Source organism: Panthera pardus, unplaced genomic scaffold (genome assembly GCF_024362965.1).
Source record: "Panthera pardus isolate Hobbes unplaced genomic scaffold, ASM2436296v1 HiC_scaffold_15, whole genome shotgun sequence".
Lineage (NCBI taxonomy): Eukaryota > Metazoa > Chordata > Mammalia > Carnivora > Felidae > Panthera > Panthera pardus.
The window spans coordinates 3873886-3897283 of NW_026526710.1; the positions used below are offsets into that span (position 1 = coordinate 3873886).

A 23398-nucleotide genomic window follows, 5' to 3' on the forward strand; every position below is an offset into this window, starting at 1 on the left:
CACCTCCCCAGAGGCTGGGACAGGCTTCCCAGAGGCCAGTTTCTGTTACCCTTAGCTCAGAAAGTAAAGGTACATTGCATTGCTAAGATGATCATCTCTTGTGTGCCTTGGTGGAACGTAATCTTTAAAAGCTAGAGCTGATCCTTTCGTAGTTCTTAAGCATGATGATTGGGTGTTCACACTGTTATGTGACACGTGCCTCCCTCAAATCTTGTTAAGACCTTGTCCCATTACCCATCTGACATAAGAAAAAGAAAAAAGCTAAAGCTGCTGAGCATTTTACTGTGTCAGTCCTAACCACCCATAAGCTGAGTTGATCCTTACAACAACCCCTAAGGCAAGTTCTGCAATGATTCCCATTATACAGGTCAGGAAACTGAGGCTCAGCAAAGTAGTGGTTGCACAGCAGTGCGTAGACAGGATTTGAAACTAAGCCAGTCTAACCGCAAAGCCTGTTTTCTTAGTTTTCACATGCTGTGCCAAACGCTTGCTGTAAGTTATCTCTTAAAGTCACAGGTACTCTTCAATGGGGTTACCATTGTACCCATTTTGCAGAGGGGGAAACTGAGGCTCAGAGAGAGGAAACACCTGGGTCAGGATCACACAGCTCTTAAGTGGCAGCACCAGAATTTGAACACAAGAATATAAGAAACCCTGAACTTTCTTTTGAATATGGGACATGCCTCTGACTACCAACCCCTGCCTCCCTCTCTCTACTGGCAGTAAAGGTCTCTTATCCCCCCAGCCCAAAGTGTCCCAATGACCCACTGAGGGCAGGAGACAAGACTCCATCCTTGGGGCTGCCTCAGCAACTTCCTAGGCAGGGCTTTACAAATTAATGAGAAACATCAGAGGTTCGTGGGCTCCCTAGATTATGATGGGACCTGGTAAGACCCCATCTCAAGAGAGGTGGGTTTATCACTGGAGTTCCTGCCTGGAGCCCTTGGTGGGCAGAGGCTGGCACTCATGTTGGACTTAAGTAGCGTTAAAGCCCCTACTTCTGGGACATGAAGTCTAAGCCAGCTCATGGGGGTTTGGGCCACTCTGTCCACTGGGAGACCCCAGTGGTTCGTTAGGACAGTTCTTTCCATCAGAGCATTGATGGGACAACGCTAAAGAGCTCATGAGCAGTGGGGACCCTGTGTGGGATTCACCATTCACTTTAGCATTTATACTTCAGAAAATACGTGTGCACGCATGTGTGGGTGTGTTTCCAACCAGTAGTTGGAAAATCACACCCTGATTTAGAAAATCTACTTACTGAAGCTTCCAGAAGACCCTTGTTTGATTAGCAGAGCTGTTAAGAGTATGGGATTTGGGGTCATGCTACTGAATTCACAACCCAGCTCTGTTGCTTGCTGGCTACCTGGCCTTGAGCTTGACTGCTCTTAACTCTTTAGGTTTTAGTTTTCCCACCTCAATGCATATTTGAAGAAACAAACGAGTGCCTAGAACTGTATCTGGTATAAGCTGTGCACTCAGTTTATGTTAGCTAAGTGCTGCAATTGTTGCTATTGCAGTCTAAAATGAGTTTTTCTGGAAAGGGGCAGATAGTAAACATTTATGCTTTACAGGCCATGTGGTTTTTAACTACTAATCTCTGCCACTGTAACAGGAAAGCAATCATGGACAATATAATATGTACATGTGTAGATGTGGTTTCATCCCAATAAAACTTCCCTGTGACTTATGTATGAACATGGTGGGGAGAAAAGTCATTTTTCTTCTGGGAGAATGCGACCCTGGGAAAGCCAGCCCTGGTGAGAAAGAAGAACACCTCAGAGGGAAGCAGGGCTAAGAGAGAGAAATCAAACCTTGTCAATATTGTTTGAGCTGCTGGATCTAGCCATGCCTGAAGCTACTCCTGCATTGTTCAGATAGGTGAGCAACAGTTTCCCTTTTATGCTTAAGCTACTTTGAGTTGGGATTCTGCTGCTTACAACCAAGAGTCCTAAATTATATAAGCCTCTGCCCCAGTCGGGTATAACTACTTACCTGCTGGTATCTACTGACTCACTCCCACTCTTCCCTGCCAGGATCAAGTTCATGACACTACCCAAGAGCATCCTTTAGTCACAAATATGTAACTTTCTTTTCCTGTGGGGGCTTAAATAGTTTCATTTTCAAGGTTACATAATCCTTAACAAGTAGGTGACTTCATTTCCATAAACTTTAGTCCTCTCCTGTAAAATGAAGTTAATCACTGGACCAGTGATTAGGGTGTGTTAAAAGGGTTAATATTTATAAATGCTTGGAACGGTCCCTTGTACCTACTAAGTACTACCTAAGTATCTGCTGTTGCTACTACCTGGAAATGGAGCTCACAGATTCTAGGCATTTTCCTGACAGATGAAGGAGACTATCAGGCAGGGATTGGTCTTTCCATATTCCCAGCACCGGTGCAGGCCTGGTATTGAGTGGGCACTTGGTATTTGTTGAATAAGAGTTAGAACAAGACAAGGCAGTCGTGGAGAGTGGAAGTGAGAGACCCGCATGGACTGCGGCAAACTCGGAGGTGTTTGTGATTAGGAGTCAAGCTATAATTGCTTCGGGGATTTATAAAACCTTGAGACACGGAGGAATGTTAGGGGATGCACAGGCAATTTAGGGATTTGAGTGTTTGGGATTTAGGCCTTAGCTACTTAAAGTGCGGTCCACCACGAACCGGTATCAGCATCACTTGAATGCCTGTTGAGAAATGCAGGGACTCGGCCCCACACCGGACCTCTGGAATCAGAATCTGCACTTCGACAAGATCCTGGGTGATTCTCGTGTGCATTAAAGTTTGAGAAGTGGAGAGGACAGGCAGATGCTGCGGACGTGGTCCCTGTGTCTTGAGGGGCTGCTTATGGAGGTGAGGATGTGGGGCATGTGGGCCTGTCAGCTGTTTTGTTAGGAATGCATGCTGGCCTCTGCCCTTTGGCACAGTGGGTCACACCTGCCCAGACACACTGCTGGCCCAGTAAGTGGACTCTGACGTTGCCTCACAGTGGTTTGAGAAAACTACCACCCAGCTTCACTTCTTAAAAGTAAAATGAAAGGTTCCTTGTCCTTCACTCAAACAGTCCCTGCTTTGTAGGCTTGCTAACTTTGTGCAAACAGTAACAGCAATCAGTGATATGTAGCTTGGGATATCATACATGATGTGATTTCTTTTTCCTGATCCTCTTTTATCAACTTAATCCTGACGAAATGTGGATGACTTTTTAAAAATCTTCTAAAGGTGTCTGGATGTCTGTGGTGGGGAGGTCATGGCGGGGGCCAGGTCAGGGTGGGCACGGTGGGTGTGACTGCAGGAGGATCCGCAGAACCAGAGCAGAGACACCTCACCAGGAAAGTGGCCTCCAGATTGAACAGAGGTGGGCACAGGTTTGAGGGGGAGGACACACACTCACTATCACCCATCTTTACCAAAAAGTGAGTATTGTGCTAAACGAAGGTTGGGGACTGGGCCACGTGCAGAGAGCGAGCTTCGAAATCCACATGACCTGGGTCCAAATCATAGTGCTGCTGCAGCCTGCTGACTGTGTCATCTCAGGCAAGGAAGTTTGCGTCTCTGAGCCTTGCTATCCTTGTCTAGAAAATGGAGCTAAAATATCGCTGACCTCATAGGGGATGTAGAGTCAGTGAATGCAGTGGTGACCAGAGCTGGCTGATAAGAACCAGCTGTTCTTCCCAGTTCTAGGTGTAGGGTGACGTCACACTGGGAGCTAGAAGTTGACCATGGTAGAAGAATTTACACACGGAAATGGTACACATCAAAACTTCTCTTTTTTTTTCCCCAGAGAACTGGTGGTTAAGCATTTACCAGCACGCTACTTGTTAAATGACAAGATGTATTTAAATTGCTATGCGCAATGCTTGGTAGTAGTGGTTATTACTATTATTAATTATAGAACCACAGGGCGCCTCCTTGGCTCAGTTAAGCATCCACCTTTGGCTCAGGTCATGAGTTCGAGCCCCACATGGGGCTCTGTGCTGACAGCTCAGAGCCTGGAACCTGCTTCAGATTCTGTCTCTGTATGTCTCTGTTCCTCTCCTGCTTGCGCTCTCTCTCTCTGTCAAAAATAAACACTAAGAAATTTAATTATAGGACCCTAATATTATATAAATATTAGGGTGGTTTCATGATTGGACATTCCATGTGTTGACTCTGCATTTATTTTAACTGCTCGGAGGCCTTTTCTGCTAATCCTCTGGTCCCTAGCCCTGTCCTGGATAGCTGATACTATTAGCTGAGTTCCAGATAGATGAAGTATCTTACAGCTGCCCCAAATGAACATTTATTGAGCATGGACTAAATGCCAGTTGTTAGGAAAGCACTTTTCATATATGATCTCATTTAATCCCCCAACAACTCTGTGAGGCAGAAACTGTTATAAATCGCACTGTGTAGGCACAGATGGGGCTCATAGAAGTTAGGTGACTTGCCCCAGGTTGCACAGCTGCTCAGTTGAAGGTGCCGGGCTTTGAACCCACGCATTTAACTCCGGAGGCTGTGATTTCAGCAGGTAGATCCTAGAGGTTAAATGTGGAGGGGGCAGGTGCTTGGGTCCTTGGGGTGTGGACCCTCCTTCTTGCTGGGAGGCTTTGGGGATGGGGGTGGGGAGGGTCGAGAAGTCCTGACTGTGTCCGCTTGGCTGATGGCAAACAGTCCGATTTTACTAGATGTGTGCAGGCCGGGTTCTGATTGGCAAGAGGATGTCTCTGTTGGAAGGGAATCTTGGCCACTTGCCTCTTGGCAGCAGGCTCTTGGCTACCACGTGGGCTGCCATGCTGAGGCAGTGAGAATTATTCGGCAACCTTGCCTGGGATAGTTTACAGTGGGCCGGGGGCTCTGCCAGTCTCTCAGACAGGCTGGCAGAGAGAGCAGGAAAGTGAGCGCTGCCACAGAGAAGCCCACACTCAGCTTCTTCGCTGTTCTTCTGCCCCTGTCTGTCTCCATCTCTTGCCATCCCTCAGCCTCTCCCTCTGCCAGGACTTAAGGAGCCAGTAGTACGACAGGTGGTTTGGCAGCAAGGGAAACGACGTCTCCTGTCCCCACAGACCTGCATTCCCTCAGCTCTACTAAAACTTGAGGCCTTTTGCTTCCATGGCTCCCAGTTTGCCTGAAGATGAAGTTCAAACTCCTTGGTTTGGCTTGAAGACTTCTCATGGTATGACCCCTGCCTCCCGGTTCTTCATCATGCCTCCACAGGAGAGACTCAACTTCTTGTGTTTTCACAGTGTCTAGCCCAGAGCTCACTCAGAACATGTGGTTGAACTTGACTTACTTTGGGATTTGCATTCCTCGCCATGACTGTGTCTTAAGGCTGATTTTTCACATGCCAAGTGCTATGCAAGCTTCTAAATATTTTCTGTTCATATCTCATTGACTCATAACCTCACAGGTAGGCCCTGTTTTTCCCCCCATTTTACAGAGTAGGAAACTGTGGCACTGAGAGATTTAAATTACATGACCAAGATCATCCAGCTAGGACATGGCAGTGATAGATTTGAACCCAAGTCAGTCCAAAGCTCAAGCAGGCTCGAGTGGGATTTTCCTTAAACCACTTTGTGAGAGCCTGTCACCAGTTCAGTGTCATCACCCCCATCCCCCGGCGGCCTTGTCAGCACAACAGCCCGCTTTGCTGGCTCCTCACATCGCCCTAGCTCTGCTGTGTCTACACATCCTTGATGAATTAACCTTGGCAATGCCAGCCTTGCCTTGTCACACCAATAAAGTTAGTGCTTCAGAGAACTAGGTTGTGGAAGGTATAATGTACCCCTCTCTCTACCTGTCTCTTTTTTCCTGCAGATTCCAAGGTTCCTTGGATGTTTAGGAGAAGAGCCAGAATGTTCCTTATGGGAGTAGGATGGGTGTGGAAACAGGAGAGACCCCTGCATTGGTTCCTTCTAAGGGAGACCTCCTCCTCTGGGGAGACCCAAATCTCATTCCATCTGTCGAGGGTGGCCTGTGTGACTCTGCTCACCAGGGGCTTGATTGTCTCAGCATGCCCCCACATTGCTCAACAACAGGACGACATTCCTGTACCAAGGCAGAGGGGAGTCGGATTGCGTTAGCAATTCTCCATCAGACTGTGTCATATTCGGATTGTATTGTATTAGGAGTTGTTTCCACTAATGTGATGAGAAAGTTGCTAATCTGAGAAGACTCCTGCATTGTATTAGGGAAAACAAATATTAATGTGATGCGATGGGAAGTGGCTAATAAGAAACTAAGTTGCTAATATGACACGATGGATCGGTGGGAGGAATTTGGGTCGGGTGCTTGAACTTTTCTGGAATGTGTGATGGGCAGGGCCAGAGGAGGGCAAAATGGCAGGAACTTCGTGTTACAGTCACTCAGAAGTAAGGCTCCATATCTGAGCCTCTTCCTCCCCCACCACACCCAGACCCTCACCCCTGTACTGTGTTGAATAGTGTCGCCCAAAAGTTCTCATCCATGCAGAACCTGAGAATATGACCTTATTTGAAAAGAGTCTCTGCAGATATAATAAGATGAGGTCATACCGCATCAGAGTAGGCCCTGAATCCAATGACTGGTGTGTGAGGAGAGGACGCATAGGGAGAAGGCCCTGTGACTATGGAGGTAGAGATGGGAGCGGTGCAGCCCCAAGCCAAGCAAAGCCCAGGACAGCTGACCGCCACCACAGGCTGGAAGGAGCCAGGAAGCCTCCTCCCCAAGAGCCTTCAGAGGGAGCACGGCCCTGCCAACAGCTGACTTTCAGACTCCCGGCCTCTAGAACTGTGAGAGAATAAATTTCTGTTGTTTTAAGGCCCCCATTGATGGTACTTTGTTATGGTGGCCTGAGGACACTAGCCCCAACCCCTTTCCCAATAACACCCTCAAAAAGGAGAGGCAGGTTCGGCAACATCCCTCTAACTCAGAGACAGCAAAGCAGCTTTGGGGGGGGTTCCTCCAGCCCCAGGGCTGGCCTGGCTGCTTGACCAGACCCAGGGGCGAAGGCTTGCTCTCTTTTTCCGCTTTGTTCTTTGCTTAAAGGAAAGAAGCCTCCTTGTTCGCAGGGCAGTTGGCATATGGGCTCCACAGCCTGCTTCGCGGCACGTTAATATGTGATTAAAGGGGTCTTAAAACACCCATTAGTCCCCCTCTGGTATCTAATAGCGCTTTTGGATTTAGAACAGAATATTATTTACTCATTAGCTGATAATAGATCCAGAGTACACGCCGTATGTATGGGGACAATTATTAGAACGTGGGTCTGCACAGAAACCTGGTTCCGCTGCTGTGGCCGGTGGCAAGACAGCAGGGCCCAGAGGGCAGTGGGGTGAGGGGTGCAAAGTGACCCATGGGCCCTCCAAGGAAAATAGAGGGCCTGCTAGATAGAGGTTGTCTGTGGTGGCTTGCTACAGACGGAAGCAAATTCCAGGTACAGACGGTGGGGGGGCACTTGAATGCTTCAGTGGAAGGGGAGGGATTGGTGGTGGTTAGAATTTGAGGTAATCAGTTCCAAGAATTGGGGTGCCAACAATAGCAGGCCCCCACAGTGGTGAAGGATTGAACCTGAGCTTTGGGCCTAAGCCTCCCAGGATGAGATTATTAGTCACATGGCAGCCACCCCCAGAATCACAGAAGTGGGGTGACGTGCCTAGGACACACAGCTCGTAAGTGGCTGTAGTGGAAGCAAACCCAGCTCTTCTGATGACCAGACCTGGGTTCTTTCCAACACTTCTTCGTACCCGCTGCAGAAACTTCTTGGTAATTCAAAGTTTCCCTGTCTCCAATGGAAAGAGGCACTTTAACACTATTTCCTATAATGTTTTGTTTGTTGGAAAGGCGAAAATAGTGGCAGATTGTCCCTCTACAGCGTTTGGGTCCTTGATCTACGGCCAAATGCACTAGAAAGGCTTGGGTGGAGGGAAACAGAATGGAAAGGAGTGTAAATGCCGTGGGAGTTGTTTGGGCATCTCCCAGGAAGCAAGAGGAGGCCCTGGGGAAGGATCAAGGAGTCACAAGATCAGGCCTGTGTCTGGGATCAGCAACTCTGGTGGAGGTCTGAAAATCAGTGGAGGAGGAGTGAGGAGGCAGGGAGAGGCCCGCAAGAGGTTTCACAGTAGCCCTGGTGAAGCCTCACGGGTCTGAACCAGCAGGTGGCAGTAGTATCAGAAGGAGGGAATGGATGCTGGGATACCCCCATCCATAGTGGACATCACAGGTCTCAGTGCCTGGTTTGACTTAGGGGTAAAGAAGATAGCAAAGTCAAGACAACCCCCAGTTTGATGGACAGAGTACAGTGTGTGGGAAGGAAAGTCTCCAGTTTGATAAGCCTGATTTTCAGGTCATCGGTTTGTAGTGATTCTGTGAGCGAATGCATGAACCTCTTATGATGAAAGGCACAGCATAAGCCTGCAGTACAAGCACCAAAGATAGGACTGAGAAAGCACTGAAAAACCTTGCCTTTAACTCAGACTCGCCTAGGCTTTTCTCAGACACGCCAGATGGAAAGACAAGCCGGGCTTGTATGAAGGTGGAGAGGTCTCTCTCCAGCCCAGTGCAAGCAGTTTGAGACTTTCTGCCTCCTGGTTTCCTGTGCAGGGACAGGTAAGCCTCCACCCATGTCCCTGTTTTATACAGGTGGCCAGGGGGGTTTATATTGAACACATACAGGAAAGGAGCAGGGTGCCCTCTCTGGTGAGTCATTCCATCATGTGCCCACAGAGACACTGAAGAAGTCAGAGATGTTTCCAGCAAGGTCACAACTAGAGGCCAGACATAACCTATGTGTATTGCCCGAATGAAGAATAGGGCTCCCTGATGAAAGCTTAGCAGGTCTCTCCCCACTTCCCTGGGAAGGAGCCAGAGAGAAAGCAGAGCTTGGCAAGTTTGTCCTTTGGTCCATCTTCTCTAGATGCGTGGGTCTACACCTCAGCTAGATAAATAACCAAATAAGTAAACCACTTCCCAGTGGGTGTGTGGCATATGCGTGAGTGTATGTGTGTTTGTGTCTGTATGTGTGTGTTTTAATAAAGCTCACCATGAGCCAGATATCAATTTCTGTCAGAGAGACGCAGAGCATCTGAACCAGAACTAAATAAAAATAAACATTAAACAATTATTGGAATTTAGGTTTATTTAAAAAATCAGCAGGGTTGAGGGAACAAGCCACCCATTAGCGAGGCAGAACTATCGGGCCTTTTAACAACCCGCTGGTTCTTGGCTGCCAGGGAGATTTGGGCTGTACAAGCTGTGGAAACTCCGGATCCTATTGATTAAAGATGATGCGGTAACAGGCCAATTATATCGTCGTGGCTGCTTGCAGTGCTGGCCGACGCTGGCTACCCATTTGTCTTTACAGAAACGGCTTTGTTTGGGGGGCTCTGGGAGGGCAGTTCAGTGTCCCCCATCCTGAGCAAAGTATTCTTCCTCCTCTGGTCCCTGCAGTTGGTAGAGGCTCCAATGCCTGAGCTCTCCTGGATTCTTGCATTTTTCTCCTCCCTGTCCCCTCCACAGACATCCATAGTTCATAAGGAACCTGTGTCTTGTCAACCAAATCAATGCAAATAACCGGTGAGCGTTTCTCGACTTTTCAGTAATAATTGATCTTCCCAGAACTGATAGCATTTGGAAAACATAAGTAAGGAGAGCAGCAGCGAGCCAGATGTCCACGTTAAGAGAATATAATTGCTCTGAGTTATAGGAAAGGAAGTGATTTCCCTTCTAGCTTTAGCTCCAAGAGAGCAGAACAAACTGCCATGGAGCATCAAGAAGCTTCCAGTAAACTCAGGGCTTCATACAGACTCCGTCTCTCAGCCTGTAGATTCAGACGACTGTGGGACAGGGATCTTCCAAGCTGACAGGCAGATTTCCTGCTTGCAATTTTGTCAGTCTCTGGGTTTTTATTTGGAAGCTTTCTGCACAGTCACTGTTGGGGAAGGAGAGAGAGTTTGCTGTTCTTCGGGGGGGTGGTCCAGCTTAGCCACTGTGCTGTTCATCCACTGGATGGGAATCTCCTCTCTGCTGGTTTGCCTTTTTCCCCCCCTCCCCTTCTTTCTAATTTGATGGTCATTTCCAGGCACTGCTGTAATTGGTCCCTGACTCGACTGGAGTGATATTTAGAAGGTCAGACATCAGATGGGGTTGGGGGTATTCTATGGATTGGTGGATGGCGAATAGGATTCCCAGGGTTGTTTTCTTTATGAACGTCTATCATTCGTCCGGGACGCCTTCATTTGTTCTCCATGCATTTATTTATCTGTTCATCCAACACATAGCTACTGAGCACTTGCTCTCTGCCAGGCACAATTACTTGCTGGGGCACATTGGTACCTGCCCTCATGGAGGAAGCTTCTAGTCTAGCTATGAAGAGACACAGACGTGAAACAATTAATTATTACATCATAATTGCAGGGAGTGGGGACCCAAGACAGTAAGAACCTGACCTTATCTTGGGGGTGCTGGTCTTAAGGAAGTAATGCCTAAGCTGAACCTTGACACGGGGTAGGACTGACCTAGGCCAGTGGTTCTCAGACTTGAGTGTGCATCAGAAGCAGCCGGAGGAGGACTGGTTGAAAAGATTGCTGGGCATCACCCCCAGAGTTTCTGATTTATCAGGTCTGGAGCTGGTCTAAGAATTTACATTTCTAATAAGGTCCCGGGTGACACTGCTGCTGCTGTTGTCTAAGGACCACACTTTGGGAACCACCAAAGTAGGCAAAAGACTGGAAGGAGAGGGCGTCCAGGTAGTGGGAATTGTGGAAGCAAAGGCCATATAGTTGGCTTGGCGCTTTCCAGGCCCAGAATAAGGGGCAGAATGGTAGGAGCAAAGTAAAGAGGACTGTGGAGAGATGTGCTAGAGGAAAGCATAGGGTCCTGGCCCCATAGGGCTTGCAGGCTGACCTGGAAAGTTTGGATTTTATCTGAAATTGGACGGGAAGCCTGGGCAGGTTTTAAGCAGGAAAGTGCCAGCATCCAGTTTGTATCTTGAAATCCTCTCTCTGGCTGCCAAGGCAGGAAGGGGATGGTGGAAGAGTGGCTTGCATGAAGCCAGGGAACCTCACGAAGAGGCTATGCAGGTATCCAGCTGGGAATTGGAGGTCGCTAGACCCGCTGGTGTCACTGGGCATGAAAGCATGGACATGTCTGAGAGTGTTTGAGTCCAGGCATCCCCTTCCTGGAAAGCCTTCCTGATCAGTTTGAATCCACCCATCAATCCCTGAAACCTGATTTCTTACCTGAAGAAGTCATATGTTGACACTGACCTTATCAGTTCCTTGAGGGCAGGTCTGTGTGTGTCATATCTGCTCACACACTGAGGCATGGTTGGATAACAACAAATACCTTATCATAATTGGCAGGTCATGAACATTTGTTTACCAGCTAGGGTCACATCTGTTACCTCACTGGATTTTCCAAATACCCTGAGCAAAAGGTGGAAGTGAACCCATTTTTCAAATGAGGCAAATTGAGGTTCAGAAAGGACAGGAGATGCTCCCAAGCTCACCCAGCTGAACTGAAAGAAAGGCAAGATTCTCACTCAGGCCCAGAGTGCCCTCTGGTGAACAGACTAAAGGAGCCATGACACCTCAACCCTTAGACAGTCACCAAATTTCCCTTAGTAAGTATCAAGGGCCTTAATCAAGGTGACAGGGCCAGTCCACCAGAAATATTAAATAGGTATAGAAGAAATTGTCATTTTTTTTGGAAATAAAAAATGGTCAAATAGCAGTTTCCTATAGTTCAACCTAAAACAAAGCATGCAGGGGAAATGTTGCATTTCTAGAAAATTCTGCTGCAGCATGAAGGATAGGAGTTGGAACGTAGTCTAAATTGTCTCTGAAAGCAGCTTCCCACACACACGGAAGCTGATGAGGGGGCCGTACAGGGATGCAGCATCTTAGAATCAGTCTATAATGCAATCAATTTTGTATATCCCTGGTGAAACAGCAACATTTATTTAACGTCTTTTATAGAGCAGCTGAGTTTTATCACAAATCACATTCCATTTCTATTCAGCTGGGACTCCTTGAAGGCTAAAATGCACTTACTTTTCTCGGAGGAAATTTACCAATTCCTCAATAAAGACCCATTTGCCTCTGTATGTAAAATTGACACATTTATTGAATATTAAACATTTAAGGTTTTTTACCCAGCTCCCCCACCCCCTCACCCACACCTTTTTCCACTTTTCCACAAAGCTTCCCAGTCATTAGGGAGTTCCTCAAAGTGGCAAGAAATGGGTATTTTCGTGCAGAAATGGCTGACATTTAAATTTGGGTCATTCTTATCAGTGGGAAATGGTCAAGTTATGTCATAAATGTATAGGGCGACATCCAATGCCTCGGAGCAGCCCCTTTAAGCCCTGTGCTTTTCCCCTGTCATTGTGGCTGGCTTGGTAGTCTTGGTCACGCAGTAGTACTGTGTTGAGTTTGCGACAAAAGTTTTTTTGTCCATACTTGTAACGTTTGCAGAAGGCAGGGGCAGCCTCCCTGACAATAAATTGTGCTAATTAGCATGAGGGCCTATTAATAAAGCGAGTTTTCTTTCATCCATGTTCCTGAATGGTCGGGGACATCAATTAAAGTGTGCGCTTGGGACAATGTCTTTTCACTGCCGGTTGCAGTGTTTTTGTTTAAAAAAATAAGCAGGGGGCTGGGCCATTTAGGGAACTTGTTTTTGTGTCCTTAACATGGGAGAGGGCTGAACTGTTGAACTTAGGTCTCAAATGCTGGGTCCAGATTTTCTGACTGATTCTAAATCAAGGCAGTGATAAGTCAGGTGGGTCCTTGGCCCTGGGGTTGGGGCTGTGCTTTCAGAGTGAAAGGAGAATTGTTGTATTTGAGGAGTATCTTCCAAATGAGGTTTAAAACCCACCAGACACAGGTTTTGAACTGGTAACTTGCCCTCTTACCAGCTTTGTGAGCTCAGACAGGTGATTTACCTCTTTCCACCTTAGGCAGGGTTAAATGAGATAATCCATGGAAGGTTCCAGAAGGAACCTCAAACTTCATTGCTGTCCTGGGAACTTTATCCGGTGTCAGGTTTGTATGGAAAAAGAAAGGTCATTGCATCCAGCTCCCTGTTCTAGGCTTGATTTCCCTTCCACAGAGCCCAGCAGTTAACCATTTACGCGGGGAATCCTTTAAGGACTGGGAACTCACTTATCGCTATCAGAGCTGTCTTCCTTACGGTGACCTGAAACCTGCTTGTGTGTAACTTCCTCTGCCCATAGGGGTCTGAGCTCCTCTCCTGTTTTTCAAATATGTAGAGGTGCCCCTTCTCTGAGTCTTCTGTTCTCCAGGGTAAATTTCCCCCCAGCTCTGGGTGTCTCAGCCTCACACACGACTGACATTTTGGACCATATAATTCCTTGTTATGGGCTGTTCTTTGCATTGTTAGATGGTTAGCAACACCACTGGCCTCTACCAGCTAGATGCCAGCAGTAGCACCCTCCAGTGTGACAGTGCAGAAGTATCTCTAGACCTTGCCAGATGTGCCCTGGAGGCCAAAATCACCCCCCCACCCCCCCCCACCCCCCCCCCGCCACACACACACAAACACATTGAGAAGCATTGTTCTAGAGTTTCTGGTTCTCCCCATCCTGGATGCCTTTAGCCAGACATGACACCTCACCTAGGAGGCTTTCACATCCTTACGTTTGAATCCCCTCTGGCATGTCACATTCCTGTGGTTTCTGCCTCTGAAATGTTTTTGGTGCCTTTGGGAGCAGAGCCCACTTTTGCCTGGCACAAGCTGAAGCTGAAAACCCAAAAGCAAACATCAGGAGAAACCAAAATAAAATCACCCATTTTTTTTTTTTTTTTTTTTGTCTGCAGCTGTCTCTGCAAAAGGCACATACCACCAGGACTGGAGGGTGACTGGGCCTTCCTTGTTAGAACCTCTCTTTTGAGAACAGGAATGATAAGGTCTGAATGTATCCCATAACTTTGATCTGAACGGGCAGAGCCACCTTTTCAGAACAGAAGGTCAGTGAAGGTTTCTCACTGCAGCTGGTTTCAGGTCTGGGTTAGCATTCTGGCTTTGCCACTGACTGACTACACCTTGGAACCTCAGTTTCCTCATCTGTATAATGGGTATAAAAGCAACACTGTCTCAAAGGGTTGTTGCCACGATTCAAAGGATTGACTCATGTAAAGTGTCCAGTGAATAGTAATCAACCAATAAATAAGAGCTACTATTTTGTGTTATTGCTGTTGTTTGCAAATAAGAAACACACATCCAAGGAATGAGAATAATTCACTTAAAGTCAACTGGCAGGTCAGTGTGAAAACATTGGGTTGAGCGTCTTTTTTCTGAAGACTCCAGGGTTTTTTGCAAAGTCTGTCTGTGCATACGAGGAGATTCGAAGATGATCCATTTTATGTGATTCTCACCCCATTAACAGCCCGCGGTTTTGCCAGAATATCCTCTTTTCACTTTCATTTTAAAAACCAGCCAGTGTAATAAATCTTGCCCCGAAATCTCAGCAGCACATCTTGGCTGGAGTGTATGATAAATCTAATATACTGTGGCCTCTCTGTATGAGATACCCCTTCACAAATCTGTATTTTTGGCGGACAGCCCCATGGTCTGGCAGGATTATGATTTGCTCTTGGTTTGACAAGTCCAGCCCTCTGACTGGGTCATCTTTGTTTCACAACTTCCATGGCTCCAGCGTGGACCCATGACCCCATCCCCTCTCTGTAACCTTTCCTTCCTTCCTTCCTTCCCCTTCCTTCCTTCCTTCCTTCCTTCCTTCCTTCCTCTCCCTCCCTTGCTCTCCTTCTCTCTCTTTCCTACAAAACCACAGTTTTAGCTACCCACCCCTGTCCCCACGTTTCAAACAGGGAACATACTTAGAACTGGATCTGAATTTGAAGAGTACACATCTGGAAAGGGAAAAGGACACTGGAAATTCAACATGTACCTGGATTCTTTTTATGGAGAGTTGGAGCACCCCATGGTTCTGCCACATGTGGACCATGTTGCCTTGAGGGACACTGAAAAAGCAGGGGTCCCCACTTTGATCATTCAACATTTCTTAAGTGCCTACTCTGTGGCTGGGTATACAAAGGTGAACAGAGTTGGGTACAATGGGAAAAGTAGACGTTTATGATATGGTTACCTTGTAACAAAGTCAAATTATTTATGCCTGTGCTGAGGGTTCTGACTGGGAAATGCAGGGGCTCTGGAGCCCCAGCAGAACATTCCTGAAGAAGTAGCATCTTGGAAATGGTGGGCATTTACCAGGCTCAGGAAAGAGCTCAGGCTCTGAGGCAGGGAAGGACACAAGGAGATCAGTGGTCACTGCAGGGAGACTGAGAGGGAAGCTGGGCAAAGCCTGTGCAGGAAGTTTCTCTGACTGCCTAGTAATAGTGGAACCTGGGAGCCTTGTGAGGACCTGTGAACTCCCCTCGTCTCCTCCCCTCCTGGCAAGCCCCTGGGAGGCCAGGAAATAGCCCCCAAAGGCTTCAAGGACTGTGGAATGTATGTTAGTCCTAGCTCCACCCCTACTGATCTGCTTAAATCACTTTCTCTCTCTGAGCCTCAGTTTCCTCATCTATAAAATGGTAGTAATAACAATAAGCCCTCCTCCCCGGACAGGTGTTACAAAGATAAATCAAGAGAATGCATATAAGGTGCACAGATCAGAGATCAGTTTCTGGCATTAAATAAGTACCCAGGAGGGGTGCCTGGGTGGCTCAGTCAGTTAAGCATCCGACTGTTGATTTCAGCTTAGGTCATGATCTCACTGTTTGTGGTTTTAAGCCCCGCATCAGGCTCTGTGCCGACAGTATGGAGCCTCTTGGGATCCTCTCTCTCTCTCTCTCTCTCTCTCTCTCTCTCTCTCTTTGCCCCTCCCCTACTCTCACTCTCTAAAATAAAATAAAATAAAATAAAATAAAATAAAATAAAATAGGAGCCAAGAAATGTTAACAATTAATTCTGTTTACTAGCATTGTGACTTGGGAAGACTAAGTTTATCTCTTTGGGTCTCAGTTTCCTAATCTGCAAAATGGGGATGATAGTTATACAACTGGAATAAATGAGTTTGAACAGTGACTGGCGTAGAATTTGGGCTAATAGCATTGGCTGTTACCACTGCTACTATTACTGTTGTTGTTGTTGTTGTTGTTGTTGTTGTTGTTACTATTCTATTTCTTGTAGCTTCACATAGCATGTGGTTGATCTTCAGGGGGCCCATGGTTTTTATCCTCGTTCTGAATGCCACCATGTTAGACATGTCTCCCCAACTGTTCCCCTCCACCATGTGCTCCACCTTCCAGACCCTCTCATGTGCCCCACTGCATCCCACACAGAATTCCAGCCCCACAGCCTGCCACCCACTGGTCCAGCTGTCTCATGACCCTCTTGAGTCAGTGTTCTCCCTCCTCTTGGACACTGAGCTCATCCAAATGAGAAGAATCCTAAGGGACCCTTGTGATCACTCTTTGAAGAGGACCTTTTCTGCACCACAGCAGACCCCAGAGATGGGTATCATCAGCCCCACTTGGCAGGTGGGGAAACTGAGGCACAGAGGGGAACCGTCATGCTCTCAGTCTTTCTGGTACTTGCAGGCTGCTCGCCACTGCAGAAGCATGCACTCCCCTCCTTTCTCCTCCTCTGCTTTCACAGAGGCCAAAATGCCGTCTTCCAATACATCTCTCCTCGGGCTCATGACAAGAACAGATCTTTTTAAAGAGATAGAAACAAATTTTGCAGATCCTTGAGAGTTGATTCTCTCATCCCTGGAGTCTGCAGACCTCTGCCAAAGAAGCCTTGACATGTGGCATTCAAATCTGGGCCATGAGATGATCTTCCAGTTGCCAGCTATCTCTGCAGAAGAGAATCTGGGCCTTCACCACAGGCCAAGTTATAATTTCTTTGGATTAGTGTCAACATGGAAGAGCAAAAGGAATAGTCCAAGGGACCCCAGTTTGAAAAAATGCTGCATTTGGCTGGCATATTCCAGAACTTTCTTCATCTCTGTCTTGCAGGATCCAGAGCAAAGGTCTGGTGGAATGGAGGCCTCCCAGGCCTCCCCTTTCTTGGACCTCTCAGCCCTTACACGGCTGGGTTCTGGGGAAAACAGTCCTCACCCAGGCTTCCTGGGCACTGGGGCCACCTCGTCTCCTTGAAGTGAGAAGGCCAGTGGGCGAGGCTCTTCCGTGTTATTGAGGGAAGAAATACAGCCCAGAACCCTTTCTGTAAAAGTAACCTCCCGGCTCCTCCTTTATGGGTGAGGCAAAGTGCTTAAAATGCTTAGGGGGAATAAACAGCTTTTAATGAAGTTACATTGCCACATAATGGGCATCATAAAATTGCCTTCATACTGCAGGGTCCCAGGATGGCATTTATTATCGACTGTGCCGGAACAGCCTTTGCAGAGCTCCGGTAGCTGCAGAGAGAAGACTGCAAAAGTCTCCTTAAATTACCTGATTGAAATAACCGGCGGAATATTCCGTGGGGCCGCCGCGTGCCAGGGAAGCCGCCTTTGGGGTGGTCTGTCAGAGGCGGTTTGCGCATTCTGAAGAACACAGGAGTTTCATTGCAGCAAAACAGATGTTCATCTTGTTTCTCCATCGGCTGTTTGATGAGAAATTTATTGCTCTTCCGCTGGGCAGGAGCCCCTCTCGGCTGTGGAGTCTATTAGGCAAGCCAGCAGCTGGCGGGAAGCCAAGGTGAGGCTGTTTTGATGAAACCCATGAAAAGCCTTGGCTTGGAGGCGCCGGTAATAATGCACTGGCTAGACTCTCCTGATTGGGCCATTGATTGGCCTGATTTGATTTATTGATCAATACCCTCAAATTTGGCGTCTGAGAAGCTGCACTAATCTTTAACTGTTGTGAACATCTCTACCTGCTGGAGAATTAGACCCTGATAAGGAATGTATGAAAGGAATCGGGGCTTATCTTAATCACACACCGGGCCCCAGCACTGCCCGCGCCGGCAAGGGCCCCAGTGCACCGCGCCCCATCGCCAGGCAGGCTGGCGCAGATCTATAAATTGATGGAATTCAAAGCCTCCAGCATCGATTACCGTTATAACAAACAGTGGTGCACAGAATGTCTGATTATTTTTAGACAAAGATTCTGTTCTCTCAGCAGCAATTTTGCTGAGGCTGTCACTGTGTCAGATGTCTACTGTTGATTGCAATTAGATGCAATACAAAAAAAAATTAAACTATCTGTATCCTTAGTCTTATTTCCAGTTATTAAATCTCTCTCTTTGTTTGCCGTTTCCTCATGATATCTACAGCTGGATGAAATATTTGGTTGGCAGGAGAAATCCTTGTAATTCAGCGGGAGTGCAGTGGCCCGCCGGCTCATTGGATTATCTCTGATGGGGTGCACATAATCTCAGGGGGAGGGAAGTTGAGTGTGTGTGTGGGGGGGTGTTATATCTGTTTAAAAGTGTGCAGTGTGAAGGCTTGATGCAAAAAAACGTTTCAGGGCAGGGTGGGGTATAAAAAGCAATCTCCAAAGCTCTCCAGAATGCCTGTATTTTTAGTTCTCCTTGTTTCATTCCACATCAGGCAGGTCCTAACCAGGGATGCATCCCCATTGACGAGTGGGGAGGGAGGGAAGGTTTTCCAAGCAACCGAGCTCAAAGGTTGGCGCCACTTGAAATAATTAATTCCTCCAAACAGAGACCGCACTTGGGACCCCTTCCGCACTCAATCATACCTGAAGAGCGGGCTCCAGGTAATTGTGGGTATGAACAAATTAGGCATTCCCTTTTACATGCAGCGCAGCGGCCAGCATCCTGGCGTTGGGCACGTGCATCCATCATCTTGGCGCTCTCCAGTTGATCTCTCATCTCAGAGCCATTAGCCCCAGCGTCCTTGATGGTGGAACAGCTGTAAACCTGAGACCATCGTGGGGTGGCCGAGTCTGACGATTCGTTATTTGATGGGATGGGGAAAAAGGCTCAGGCGCCAGTGCCAAGGCCTCCCAGTTCCCAGAAGCCAGCTCTGCTTGGAATTGGCAGCTGCCAGCTAATTTTAGAAAGTTCATAGTGGAGGATGGTCTAAGCTCCCCGAGGGCAGGGCAGAGGTCGGTAATAGGCAGAATAACACCTGCCCTAGATCCTATGCCAAGCACTTCCTTCTAGATGCACCTTTCTCCTTCAAGCTGCCCGATTACCTTAGGAAGTTGGTAATAACTATACCTGTTAATAGATGCAGAAACTGAGGCTCCCAGGCATTGAGCGGCTTCCCCAAGATTACAGAGCTAAGAAGTGGCGAGGCTGAAAGTCAAGTTCAGGTTGGTTTCTGGAGTCTTGGCTCTTAGCCTCAGTGGAGAATACTCAATAAATATCTGTTGAATGAATGAATGAATGAATGATGCATGTACCTCCAGTGGGGACTCCACTGGGCACTTGGATAGCCAAGGATGGCAGGCCATCTTTCCAGGGGAGAAAGGAGAAACCAGAAGTATAGAAATTTCAATGATCTCCATGGGGAGACCTGGTGTTTGGGCTTCCAGGACTCCTGGGAACAGCTTCTGCTTTATCCTTATGGGCACAGAGTTGTGCCCAGGCTCCAATTCCTTCAGTTAGAGGAACAAGTTTGAGGTCACCAGGAAGCTTCCATGCAAAGAAATCTCAGGGCTGAGAGGTCCATCAGTAGGAAGGGGCAATAATGGGGTCTCGGAGGCAGGGAGAGCTCATTGATCACCTGGCTGGGAGCCAGTCAACCTCTGACCAGGATAACACAGTGGTTAAGAGCTTGAACCCTGAAGTCAGGTAGACCTTGGTTCAAAGCCCAGCATCATCACATTCTTAGCTCTGTGTGACCTTGGGCAAGCAATTGAACCTCTCTGGGCTGCACTTTCCCAATCCTCAAATAGGGCTGATAATAAGACCTCCCTATCCAGGTGACTGTGAGGACGAAGTGAGGTAATACATGTCAGCCCAGACAGTGTGCCTGGCACATGCTGTTTGATGGCGATGACCATCAGTCTAAGGCATTCAGAAACACCCAGCAGCCACCATGGACATTTGTGACCAACAAGCTCATTTGGCTCAAGAAGAATTCCAGGCCAAGGAAAGAGGTGTCAAGTAACTTCTCTGAAATCACAGAGCAAGTCCATGGCACATTCAGCATCTTCCTTGTCACCTATTCACCCTCTTCTGGACATATTCCCATTGTGCATGCCCCTCCCCTTTTTCCCTTTCACATCCCTGCTGCCCCGACCCTCTGATAAAAGTGTGCCTAGTAGTCTCGGCATAGTTGTGGGGACAGGCAGTCCCTCATGTGGTTGGTGGGAGAGACAATCAATGCGGTGCCTTTGGAGGGCGGGCTGGCAGCCTCTACCACATTTACAAATGTGTCTGCCCTGTGACCTGGCCCTTCTCTATCTGAGAAATTACCCTCTGACATAACCCACACAGGGGCACCAAGATGAATGTCTTCATACATTGGTGCAGTGTGGCGTGGGTAGTAATAGCTAGAGCCCAGAAATAACCTAAGTGTCCATGAGTGAGGGACCAGCTGCATAAAATAAGGCACCTCCACACAGAGTACTCTGTGGCTGTAAAAACGAAGCCAGATGCTCTTTACGTACCGATGAAAGGAGCAGGCAAGATAAATTCAGTGAAAGTGGCAAGTTGCAGAACATGGTACGTAGCATGCTGTATCTGAGTAAAACAAAAGAAGAGAAAGGTTATTCTTGCTTGTGTGCTTGAATATGAATAGAATATCTTTGAAAGGACACAGAATGATGGTGGGCACCTCTGATAGAACAGATAGAACACTATTGAATATTAAACCTTTCTGTGCTGTTGCAGGATTTATCATATGCAAAGATTACTTTAGCGGGGTGAAAATTTCCCTACTTAAAGAAATTAGTATAATGGAAGAACCTAGATTCTTAGAATCAGACTTAGGAGGAAATACCGGCTCTGTTACTTACTGGCTGCTGACTTTAGATAAGCAATAGCAACCCTCTATGCCTCAGTTTTCTCGTCTGTAAAATGGTGACAGTGTGAGGTGATGACAGGTGGAGGTGAGATTGTGCACGTAAACCGATAAGCTGGTCTGTGCCATCCACAGATATTAGCGGGTACTGTTACAGCCGTGAGGCTGAAAGGAGGCAATGTTGATGGCAGTGCTGGGCACAGAGCTCTCTGTGGCAGTACCAGTCCTGGTCTCATGGGCCAGGTGCTGAGGATGGAGGCGGCTCCCTGCGCCCCTCAGGGGACACCCCCAGACACACACACACATACTGAGTGAAGTCCCTGAACCTATTCACCTGGAAGGCTTGGTAGCAGAATCCTCTTCAGAGGCCCAGCTCCTGACGCTCACAGCTCCTGTAATGAGGCCTGATCACCAGCTCAGCCCAGAGAGGAGGGACAGGGCGGGAGCTTGACCAGCTGCTGCCCACATGGCTGCCATGAAGGGGCAGTTAGGTAGTTGTTTCTCTCTCCCCCTCCATGTCTGTCCCTCTCTCTCCCACTGTAATAGGCCCTCTGCTACTCTCCCTGTATCTCTTTCTCTCCCTCTCTTTCTCAGTCTCTGTTCCCTCTCAGTGAAAGCCTCTTCCCCCAGATAGCCATTTGTTTGGATTCTCCACCCTCTTTAAGTCTTTCCCAAAAAGTCATCTTTTCCATGTGGCTTCCCCCTGGCCATTCTGTGCAAAATTGCCATTCATCCCAACCCTCGCCCTTCTTCACCCCCTTCCCTGCTTTTTTTTCCCTCTCTCTCCATCTCCACACTTAAAAGCACTTTAGTGACTCCCATTGCTCTTGAGGGTAGAGATCTGGGTAGGGATTGGGGTGCCTTGCCCCCCCCCCAACAACCCTTAGAGAAGGCTGTCCTCCAGGTCGATGGTGCCCAGAGTTGGCTCTATACAAGACCAGCTGGGTGGGTCATCTGAGCATCAGTCAGCAAGTCTCCTACACAGCGTCTGTCCACACTGGACTCTAGCTGGAATTGTCTTCCATAGCCCCCTCTTCAAGTGACTGAGGCTTGGCCTGCTCTTCTCCACTGGGCTCAGCTGCAAACATACATCCTGGAGGTAGGGAGCACAGTAGTTAGAGTGGTAAGACCTTGTGCAGGTCATGCCCCTCGCTGAGCCTTCTTTGGCTGCAACTATAAAATAGAGAGAGTCACCCCCACCTAACGGGTGTTTGTGGGCCCTGCCTCCTGGAAGCCTTCCTGCTGGCTAGCACCACAGGCCTGGCTCAGGGCTTTGGCCACATGCTCCTCTGGTGCCCCAGCTTCTGACCACAATGCCGTTGATCTTTGTGTCTATTCAAAGCGGGCAGAGGGCTGTAACTCAGTGCTGGAGCCCGGCTGCCTAAGTTTCAAATCCCAGTACTGGCGCTCACTTGCTGTGTGCTCTTGGTCAAGTAAGTTGACCTCTCCTTCTTTAGCTCCCTTGTGTATGAAACAGGGAGAATAATAACACCTTACAGAGTTGTGAGGATGAAATGAGCTAACGTGGAAAGCACCTGCAACAGTGTCTGGCACCAAAGGAGGCTTTCGGTATGTGTTTGGTGGAATGAGTGAGCGTTGTCAGGATTCGACGGGGTAACTCACGGCTCCTCAGGGGCTGCCAGATGGCGATGGTCTAATTCTATTATTCCTTACTGTTATTTAGCTGGAATGTATCTAATGAGAGAAACTTCTACTCCTCTGCTGTTTGGTCACCCCAGGGTGCAGTTTGCACTTTAGTAAAGGCAAGACGCAAGCTTGATTCTTTCTTTTATTTACCAGATTTCACAGCAATGAGTTGGTTTCCCAGCATCCTCCAGAGTGACCAGTAAAGGTTTTTATTTTATAGTATGAACTCAGATTTAAACCTCTTTGATAGATTCAGTCCATTGCAATTACTTTCCTTCTTTATGCTCAAATCATCCTGCCTCTTACCCATGAGAGCGTCCTAGTCCCACTGGTCTTGACAGTGGCCTGCCATTAGGGAATCACAGCCCATTTGCACAGAATCCTGTCAGGCAGGTGGGCAGGACAGGCATTGACAATGTGGAGCCAGGCATGCTCAGGTCTGGGTTCAGCCTCTGATTCTGCCCATTTCTGGCACTACAGCGAGCCTTTCTAAGCCTCAATTTATGCATCTATGAAATGGAGTTAATAGCAGTGAATGGCATCATGTATGTTAAGCCTTCACCACAGGGCTTTGCACACAGTAAGTGACCAATATATAAGATGACCTGTGGGAAAGCCTTGCACAGCGCCTTCCTGCCAGTTTGCAGGAAAGAAATGTTCCTTTCTGCATTTTTGATGGAAGGTTTCTAGGGGTCTCTAGACCCTCTTCACCCTCAAAGTTGGGGCAGGATTTCTCAAAGGACATAGTAAAAGATCTTACCTATGTCACACTTTCTAATGAAACTTGCGAATGAGAGAAAGAAAAAATTATTTATAGAAGTTATTGTCCTGCCCTCTAATATAGCTTATCACTTCCAGGGCTGAGCCCT

At 47.8% G+C, this 23398-nt stretch overlaps 1 protein-coding gene and 1 non-coding gene across 10 annotated transcripts in view; both read left to right on the forward strand.

Annotated features, from left to right (window-relative positions):
• The window catches only part of CUX2 (cut like homeobox 2), a 320662-nt gene that overhangs the window by 167254 nt on the left and 130010 nt on the right, over nt 1–23398 (forward strand). The gene's annotated exons all lie outside the window — the stretch shown is intronic.
• LOC128777157 (small nucleolar RNA U13) lies at nt 141–244 on the forward strand. Its single transcript, XR_008422353.1, has one exon. It is a non-coding gene; the product is annotated as a small nucleolar RNA U13 (small nucleolar RNA).